Source organism: Panthera uncia, chromosome E1 (assembly GCF_023721935.1).
Source record: "Panthera uncia isolate 11264 chromosome E1, Puncia_PCG_1.0, whole genome shotgun sequence".
In the NCBI taxonomy this organism is placed as follows: Eukaryota; Metazoa; Chordata; class Mammalia; order Carnivora; family Felidae; genus Panthera; species Panthera uncia.
Genome location: NC_064814.1, coordinates 57715135 through 57722958, shown reverse-complemented (window position 1 = coordinate 57722958; position 7824 = coordinate 57715135).

Genomic DNA, 7824 nt, shown 5'->3' with positions numbered 1-7824 from the left:
GGAGGGGGCAAGGGAGGGAGGAAGAAAGGGGGGAGGGAAGGGAGGGAAGGGAGGGAGGGGGCGAGGGAGGAAGGAGGGAGGGAGGAAGGAGGGAGGGAGGAAGGGAGGGAAGGGAGGAAAGGAGGGGGCAAGGGAGGGAGGAAGGAAGGGGGGAGGGAAGGGAGGGAGGGGACGAGGGAGGAAGGAGGGAGGGAGGAAGGAGGGAGGGAGGGAGGAAGGGAGGGAGGGAGGAAGGGAGGGAAGGGAGGAAAGGAGGGGGCCAAGGGAAGGAGGAAGGAAGGGGGAGGGAAGGGAGAGAGGGGGTGAGGGAGGAAGGAGGGAGGGAGGGGAGGAAGGGGGGAGGAGGGAAGGGAGGGAGAAGGGAAGGAGGAAGGGAGGAAGGGAGGAGGGAGGAAGGGGGGGAAGGAGGGGGAAGGAAGATAAAGGGGGAAGAGCATGTTTGAGATCTGTCTCTCGGCCAGGACACCGTGTGTCCTCATAGCGAGTTGACCCCACGTCCCCACCAAGCCCTCCCCCAGGGAGGAGGTGGGGGGACAGTGTCCCGCGGCCCCTGAGGTCTGATGTCGAGCGGCCCTGAGCCCACAGCCAGGCACCGCGTCCCACAGGGGCCCAGGCGGGGAGGGCATCGCGGTCCAGGCGGCAGCTGTGACGTTTCCAGGAAGTTACGTTAAAAAGGCAAAAAATAGGTGCGTTAACCTTGACCCCGTGCGTCAGCAGCGTTACCGGCTCGTCCCAAACAAGGTGCTTTGCGTTCCGTGCCTCACACCGTCTCTGGGGCATGTGGTGCTCCCAGCACGTCCCGAGGGGCGCGTGTCGGAGTGTGGGTGGCGGCGGACCGTGTCCCCGTCCCACTCCGACCCTGCACACCGTTCACGATTTAGGGTGACTCGTCGAGCTGCGTGTTTACGTGATGCGACAGGGGAGTCTCTTCTGTGCTCTCTCCTGGGATTTCCTCCTCCGAGTCCCCTGCGTCCCCCTTACCAGGACCCCATGACCAGCCGGGCCCCCGTGCCCCCAGGATCACTCTTGCAGAGCCCCCGTTGGGGTGGAAGGCCACGCGTGCACAGGCTGGGGGGTGAGGCCGTGGGCACCGGAGAGGGGCCGCTCCCCTGCCGCCCGCACTCCACCTCGGGGCTCGTGGGGGCCTGGCTGTTACTGTCTCCCACGGCTTTGCGCGTCCTGCCCGCACCGCCCGTAAACCTTCCTCGTATTGGCGGTGCTCGGGGGTCCCTGCTGAGCCTCAGCGCGTGTTCCCTCCAGGTTGATCCAGTCTTTCGACAAACGACCTTTGAAGTGGGTCCCCACCCCCAACCCTGCCCCTCTGGCCCGAGGTTTCCGGCGGATGGGCTGGAAGGGACCTTGTGACAGACTGGACAGACAGACGGTCCCCAGCCACCGGGCACGCGGCCTGCTGGTGGTTGGCTGGCCCGTAGAGCGGGATGCAGCCGGCGTGGCCGCTTCTGGGCCTGCGCCCTAGAACCCCCTGCCTGACCGCCTTCCCACCTGCCGACCGATGATGCCAGCGTCCCCGGGGCCCCGTGTGTGACGGCGGGACTGTAACGTGGTCTTGTTGGAAGGTGTCGGGGGGTGGGGGGAACAGAGGGCCGGGCCTGATGCCAGGGACCGGGAACACAAGGGCACCCGAAAGCCAGGACCGCCACCGGTGGGATCAGGTTGTGCTCGAGGAGGGAGCCCCCCGACCCGAGATTCGGCCGTGATGATGCTGGGGAACGGGAGCCCCCTCTGTGGTCAGACGTGCGTGCTTCTGGGTAACTCGGGTAAAACCTCGCAGGTGGAGGGAAAGAATTCGAATCCAGAGCCTTGATAGCCACGCTTCTAAGAATCCACGTCTGTGCTTGCTGGGACCAGTTAGAAAATGTTTGCGTCTCTTTCCCCGAGGCCCCGAGCGTCTTCCTTCTTGGTGGGTCGGTTCCCAACTGCGGGCCCACTGTGCCTGGGGCCTTGGACGCTCCCCTGGATCCTTCTGTCCGAACCTGCTTTCCCGTCACCTGGTGGTGGCCGTGACCTGGCGGAGGAGGCCCGGGTCGTCCCCTGCGAGCCAGGCCCTCACTCTCCTCATTCTCGAGCCCCCATGGAAGCAGGCGGGTGGGCGGGCCGCTCCCCGGGGGCTCCTCGGGGAGGGGGCCTGAGGGCCCGTGGCCAGGGCCCCACAACAGGCCCAGGTTGGAGCCGGGGCCCGTCCTGGTGTCCCTGGGCCCTTCTTTCATGATCACCTGTGCGAGTCATTCCCTGAAAGGACTCAGGGCCAACGGGGCCAAGAGGTCCTGATGGGGGTGTCACAGAGCTGCCCGCCGGTGGTCAGCTGGCCGTCCTCGCTGGGGTGGGGGGCCCCCCATCGGCCTCTCACTCGCCCGCGGGGACCGGAGCCGGAATTTACCGGAACCACCAGGGAGGGGGGGGGGGAATCGATTAACAGGCTCGGGGCCTCTCTGTGCACGTCAGGCACGGCTGAAAGCTGTGTGTCCCAGGTTCTCCGGCCTGCGTGCGGGGGAGGGGGCGAGGGGACGCAGATTGTGATCCTGTGCTCCCGGGTCGGGATTTCGCACACTGGACGCAAGGATCCTGTTCGAACCCGGCCTCGGCGCGCCGAACCCCACGGCCCGGCACTTGCCGCCGCACGGGGACGTCACCACCACGGCCGAGACCTCGCGTTTGCTTCCTTCTGACCGTGTGAACGCTGGCCAAGCCGGAGGGGTGGCGACGCTTCCTCTCACGGCCCCGTTTGGGCCCTGGCTTTCGTCGTGCCATTGTCTCGCTGCCGCGGTCCAGGTGCCGAGCGTCGTCTGTCGCACGGGTGGCGCTCACACGTGTGCGAGAGCGGGTGTGCTTGGTGCCCCGCATCTGCCGGAAGTTGATTGCAAACACTCCTCGGTCCCTTAACAGCCTCCTGCTGTGCCAGCGTTTGATTTTCCCCTCCCGGCGACATTCCTCCCGAGCGGCCCTGCTCCAGCCCCTCCAGGACCGCCGGGCCCTCTGGGACGCCTCCCCGCCTCCCGGAGCCCGCCTTCCTCCCTTCTCGCCTGCTGCTGTGGTTCGTGCCGGGCATCATCCTGCAGTGGCTTTCTCAGGACAGGCGCGTGGGGGGTGGGCGTTCCTGCGATGGTGCGTCGCTGACGGTGTATTTACTCCACCTTCACCCTGGGCTGGTCCTTGGCTGGCTGGAGACCTCTCTCGGGGGTCCCCGTCCCTCTCCCACCGTCCCCCGGCCGCCGTTAACGTTAGTCTGCTCCGGCTGCTGTCACGGCAGCTCACGCATCACGATTCCCCCGTCCCTGTCCCCTGGTTCTGGGGGTTGGAACTCCGACATCATGCCTGCTCCCTTCTGAGGCTGGGGGCAAATGGATTCCATGCCCTTCTTGCTCCTGGGAGTTTTCCTGCGCCCTGACCGTCCCGCGGCGTCTCCCCATGCGTGGGTCTGTGTCCAAATGCTCCCTTTAAAAAAATATTTTTTTTAATGTTTATCTTTGAGAGAGAAAGAGAGAGAGTGAGAGCAGGGAAGGGGCAGAGAGAGAGAGGGAGACACAGAATCCCAAGCAGGCTCCGGGCTCTGAGCTGTCCGCACAGAGCCCGACGCGGGGCTCGAACCCACGAACCGCGAGATCGTGACCTGAGCCGAAGTCGGACGCTCAACCGACTGCGCCACCCAGGTGCCCCTGTTCTTGTTTTATGGGGAACCAAATCTCCCTGAGGAAATGGAGGAGGTTTTTGAATTTTCACTTTGGCTCCCGTGATAGCCCTAGTTCCCCAGTGTTCCCCCGCTGGGTCCTTCTTGCCCCCGGGTCTAGACATCCTCGCTGGCCCGTGCGTTTTTAAGGTGAGACAGTGAAGGCTTGATTGCAACCTCCACGGCTGGGCCGTGCTGTTGGGGGCGGGGGCTTCACCGCAGGTCGCAGGTCGGGTGAGCAGACCCCTGGGGGTCCCCGGGGCTCCCGGCTTCGGCGGGTTATCCAGGGAGGAACACCCGGGTCTTTCCCGGAGACCTGTGTTTCCCGGAAGCCCGTCCACGCCTGACCCTCTGCCCGCCTGGTGGCCCTGGGTCGGGGGCTCCCCGCACACGGGGTCGGTTTGCCTGTGACCTCCTGGGGACACCGCTGGGCAAACACACCCACTCGGAGCCGGTATCGTGGTAACCGCGGACTCCGCTGTCCTCTCCCTGCTCCTCTCCGTCCGGCGTCTCCGCGGGGCCTGGCCGAGGCCCCTCGCGTTGCCCCCTCGCTCCCGGCTGACGGCCCTTTGCCCCGGCAGCTGCGTCTGTGCTCTCGTCTGGTCTGCTCTGTGCCTCTCGGGATGGGCCACACCAGGGGCACCTGTGCTTCCTGACCCGGAGGGTTGGGCCAGAGGGAGGCCTTGGCCGGGAAGGACTGAGGTCGGCGTGCTTTGGTGCCGCCGGGGCGCAAGGAAGCCCTCCTGCGTCGTCCCCGCGGTCAGGTCTCATCCAGGGCCACTCCCGGTCGCAGCCGAGCCCCCGACCCCTCCTCTGGGCCCTCAGCGTTCTCTTCCCGGCCCAAACGCCTCTCGCTTTAGGAAGCCTCCCCTGGACACCGCAGACGAGCCCGGGGTCTGGTTCCCTCGTCCCCAGAGCCCTTCTCACCCGCCCGGCACTTGGACGAGTTTCTGTCTGCTCCTCCGGTCGACTCTTGATCCCATCCAGCGGGGAGGGGTAGGCTCCCCTCACATCCCACACTCTGCAGAGCGCCTGTGGGGACCCAGCAGACATGGCTTTGGTGAGTGAGCAAAGGAATGACTGAAAAGGCCCTCTCCTCCAAGAAGCCCTCCAGGGTTCCCCTCTCCCAGCCTCAGCGGCCACAGTCCTCACCACTCTTGTAACACCTACTGCTTTTTCTTTGCCCTGTGGTGGCTTGCGGCCCTGCCCACCCCTCCCTGCCCACCACCCTCCGTGTGGTCCAGGCCTCATCCCTTCTGGATCCCCAGGGCCTCCCCCGGTGCCCGGCACACAGTAGGCACACGCTGACCTGACGGCTGAGTTTGGGAAAGACCTTGTGTATCTGTACCTGGGGCCCAGGTGCCCCGGGCAGGTATTTGTCGTTTTCTCTGTGGACTGTTTTGTGTCGGTGATGTTTTTCCGGAGTCTGATCCTCCCTGGTGACGGCGTACCTCTCTGCGGGGGTGGGGGGCGTGGGGCTCGGGAGACCAGGCCCAGCTGTGCAACTGGCATCCCCAGCCCCGTTGTGTGGTTGCCAGGCGTGGGCCCCGGGGTCGGCGGGTCTGAGCCTCAGCCGTGATTCCGCGGCCGTGGCCCTGACCTCTCCAGGCCGCCGTCTTCATCCGCGAAGTAGGAAAGATAATAATGCTTGAGGCAGGCCGTGGCGGGAACCAGATGAGGTCATGGGTGTGGGGCGATTTGCACAGTGTGTGACACGTGCAACTGTTCAGCTCCCCGGCCGCCGGACCTGGTCCTCTGCGGTCGGTCGAGGGTGGGGTGCTGGGAGCCGCACGCGCACGAACGTAGGCTGTGATGAACGTGAGCTGTTGGCCACGGTTGTCCTTCCGTTCCCGCTGGGGCGGCCCGATCCCACGCCTTCGTGGATTTACCCCTGCCCGCTCAGCGAGCGTCCCCCTTCAGCGAGCGCCGACATCGGCCAGCGGTGAAGTGAGCTCCCCGTCGCTGGAGGTATTCAAGAAGCCACCCAGCGGCTTCACACCCTGGCCGGTCAGCCTGGGGGCCCCTGGTGACTTACCCAGGAGGGGTTTTCAGTCTCGAAACGGGGGCGGGGGGGCCCCGCGTGCTCGCGTGCTGCCCACCGAGTTGAATCCGAGGAGAGCTCCAGCCCGAATGTTTGCCCTTTTCATCTCGCCCGTTGCCATGGGAACGGCGAGCGATTGCAATCACCGCTGTTTGTATTGTGAACTTGGCGCCCGTCAACGCGGCTTCAGAAAAACAAGACATACAAATCTCGACTTGGGCGTGAGGCTCGTTCCCGTTCCGAACCAGCCCCCGGGGACGTCCTGTCCCTTCCTCCCCGTCTGGCAATTCCCACCGAACCCCGCTTCCGGCCGCCCTCGGAGGACGCGCTGGGAACTGGCCACGCTCCCCCGGCCACGGCCCGTGGCCTCCGTGGCGGGCTCTTCCTACCACGTGCCCGGCTCGCCTTCTGGAGACGAGAGAGAGGGGCCGTCTGGGCTCAGGCGCCCCGCAAAGCGGCGGGAGCCCCGCTCCCCCGCGTGCATCTGCGTCGGGCCACCGAGCGGCCCCCGCCCGCCCTCCCCGTGGCCCAGCTCTTTCTGCCGCGCCGCCCGAGGGACGCCCCGCGGCCCCCTCCCTGCGCGCTGGCCCAGTGCCCGGAGCTGATCGGTGACAGCACTTCGCTGGAGTAGGAAGGACTCCAGGGAGCATCCGACCCCAGCCCGGGTGTCGCCACCGAGAATAAATCCCTGAGGGAAGAAGCGGCTTGCCGGAGGCCACGCCACCCGGAGCGGCTCCGGCCCCCGTGGCCGGGTTTTCTGTAAATCTGTCGCGTCAGGGCCGCCTGCCCCGGGCCCTTCATTTCATCCGCTTTGCCAAGTTGCAACTCTGAGCATTTGAAATACACACGGGCTTCAGCGACTGGTGTAGAATTTTCTAAAAAGGGTCTAAACTCTGGAGACGGGCACTCGGTGACACTCGGTTCTCAGGCTGGAGCCCCGGGCCGGGAGAGGAGGCGGGTCCTCAGCGGTTTCAGAACCAGCCCCGGTCCCGGGAATCTGCTGGCCGTGTGGCGTCGGGGGACCCGCTTGGCCTCCCGGGCCCTCGGTGTCGTCTTCTGTCCACTGGAGGGAAGGGAGCCGGCCTCGTCCACCTCGCGTCACTTGTGAGGGTCCCCACGAGCTCATGGGAATGTCTCCCTGTCGTAAGGTGTAGAGAACCCCCGAGGTTTTAAACGCGGCCGTTCCCGTGACGGAGTCTTAGGACGAGGCCTTCTGGCTCCAGGCGAGGCTGGGTTCCCCTTCTGGCTCCACTTGAGGGATCTAAGTGTTTACTCTTTTTTTTTTTTTAATGTTTATTTATTTTTGAGAGGTAGAGACAGAGTGCAAGCAGGGGAGGGGCAGAGAGAGGGAGACACAGAACTTGAAGCAGGCTCCAGGCTCCCAGCTGTCGGCCCAGAGCCCGACGCGGGGCTCGAACCCACGGACCGTGAGATCGTGACCTGAGCCGGAGTCGGACGCCCAACCGACGGAGCCACCCAGCCGCCCCGGTGTTCACTCTTTTTGTTGGGGTGCAGATGATTCCCCTTTGACGGTGCTGTGACGCAGGGTTCTCCCAGCAAGGGCCAGAGGCCGTCCTTGTGAGGCCCCCGCAGATCTCCTGCCCCTTCCACCGGCTCCCGGCAGGACCGTGGTTCTCAGCCTGGTGTGTCCGTCACCTGTTTGAAAACCAAAAGCCTCAGAAAGGGAGCTCGTGTCGTGTCTTAAAAACCACTGCATTTTCGGTTTTAACTGGACCCTGATTCCTCCCAGAGCGGAGCAGCGCCCTGTGCAGGGCTGTGTCCCCAGGTGGCCAGGGACAGGGACAAACCCAAGTCGACTCAAGTATTTGGGGGGGGGGGTCCCTGAAAGGACACACGAGGGCACAGGAGAGACGGGGTCACACGGCAGGCGGGTGAGGGAGGCCCCGGGGATCTGGAGCTGGGCCAGGACAGAGGTGGGCTGGGTTGGCGTGGGGACCCCAGACCCGCCACTGGTGAGCTGGGTGGCCGCGGCCAGGTCCTTTGTCTCTGCGAGCCTGTGGCTTCTGGCGTGCGGGGGTGGGGACACCATGCGGCTCCTGGCATATGGGGTGGGGACCCAGGCCGGCTTCTCGCACGT